This window comes from Lactuca saligna, chromosome 1, assembly GCF_052625555.1.
Source record: "Lactuca saligna cultivar CGN05327 chromosome 1, ASM5262555v1, whole genome shotgun sequence".
Lineage (NCBI taxonomy): Eukaryota > Viridiplantae > Streptophyta > Magnoliopsida > Asterales > Asteraceae > Lactuca > Lactuca saligna.
In genome coordinates this window covers 25,472,832-25,474,705 of record NC_136417.1, presented here as the reverse complement: position 1 = coordinate 25,474,705, position 1,874 = coordinate 25,472,832, and the positions used below count along the sequence as shown (strand labels likewise).

At 28.3% G+C, this 1,874-nt stretch overlaps 1 long non-coding RNA gene across 1 annotated transcript; it reads left to right on the top strand.

Moving 5' to 3' along the window:
• The first annotated feature begins 615 nt into the window (after window positions 1-615).
• On the top strand, window positions 616-1,453 carry LOC145048801 (uncharacterized). The gene is made up of 2 exons (XR_013683056.1): window positions 616-789; window positions 1,132-1,453. It is a non-coding gene; the product is annotated as an uncharacterized LOC145048801 (long non-coding RNA).
• Window positions 1,454-1,874: the final 421 nt, after the last annotated feature.

Sequence of the window (1,874 nt, the reverse complement as noted above, 5' to 3'; positions counted from 1 at the left end):
TAACAAATTTATAAATAAAAATTTATTATAATAATAGTCGTTGAAGTTGTTTATATAAATATGAAAAAAAAAATCATAATATATTCTTATATTTTTTTACCAAAATTTTGTAAAACTTTATTTAATACAGTATCATCAATTTCTCGAGAAAATATTTATCGTACGTTTTTAATAGATTTATTTGAAAAAATCGAAGTTTATTTCCATCTATTTATGTATCAAATTCTTTGATCAGTAATTATAATGTTTAGTTATTACTTTGCAATCAAAGTTGTTAGTTTTTATCAAATATGTATATGAATTAATACCATTTTTATTTTTATTTTTTATATAATAATACATAAAAGTTGATCTAGATTCGTTATATATTTATAATAAAGTCGTAAAAATATATAAAAAATTCACTTTGAAGTTTTAAAAAATCAGTTTATTTAGATTTCAATTTATTTTAATAGCCCGCAGATGTTAAAAAAACAAACAGTCTTCTTTTTTCAGACTGCAGATGTTTGGTCCACCTCTTCTACTGCAGAGATCTACAGATGTGGTCCGCAGACTGCAGACATTTTGCCTCGTAAAAAACATCAAGCACCTAAGACTTAAGAGACTGCGTACATATTTTCCTAAAGACAACCTCTGGTTTTAGGGCTTTTTCGATTCAAGAAATTGATTTCAAGCATCTATACTCCTTAGATCAAGCTCCAGTATTCCTTCTTCAGAAATTAATATTCTCCAAATCAAGATATATGATTCGTCTCTCCACTTTGATTTGACGCACCATTTTTGTTATAGGTCAAGAACATTGTTTTTTTCATGGAATAATTTTGGTTTAAAAGTTTGTAGGTGAGCTTATGTAAGATTATTCATTCCCTGGGTCAGAATGTTGGCTAATTGTATTTTTGATCACTAGATCTCAAAAAGCCCTCATCAAAAGCTAATTAATTCTTCTCGGAAGATCGATATCTAGAATCTGTTTTTGGTTTATTGAATGTTTTCCGTCTTGATCAATTCCTCTATTCTTAGCGAATTTAGTTCCAGATTTTCAAGTGAATCTGTTAATTTTGTGGAATCAAAATAACTATTTCTTCATTTGAGTTACCTATTCTTGGTGTCGATCTATGTTTTTTTTTGCAGGTAATTGATCATTGTACATGATTTTCATAGCTGATTGGCGTGGGGAAAATGGAATTTCCCAAGTACTTTGTTATTTGATACAAATTTGGCTTGATTATTTTGCTGTTGGAAATGCTCATGTCTGCCAAATGTGTAGCAAGTTAGGTAAATTTGATGGATAATATCTGGTGGTAGTGGGTCTGTTGTTTAAAATAATAACAAGATTTTCCCATTTTGGGGGTCTGCCCCAAAAGTTGAATGAGTTTTTGGTAATCTAAGTGTGAATTTCTAACTGATGATGATTTGGTGGGTTGTCTAATACTAAAGTTATGTCTATTGTTCATGCCATCTCCATAGATTTAAGGTGCTTCTTGGTTTGCAGATATACAATAATCAAACGTACCTTGCTATTTGCTTTTTGTCCGCGAAGGGGAAAAACGAAAAAATAAGTATATTTTTTAAACTGTTCCCACTATCTCAGTTCATGCTTCATGATGTTAATTTGTTATTGACTTGCAAAGAGAAAACATGGAAAAATAAGTATTTTTTTGTCGGTTGTAGCTGATAACTTTTAATATATTTATTATTTATTTGGATGTTCCAATTTTTCGAGCTTCGTTTACAAAATTAAAAAGTGATCATATTCTTGTATTGGTATTATTATATACACTTATTAATATATTAATTTAAAAAAAAAACAAAAGATGTAAGCATCATGATAATATCTTATTCTAAATAAACAAAAAGTACAAGTGACATCTATA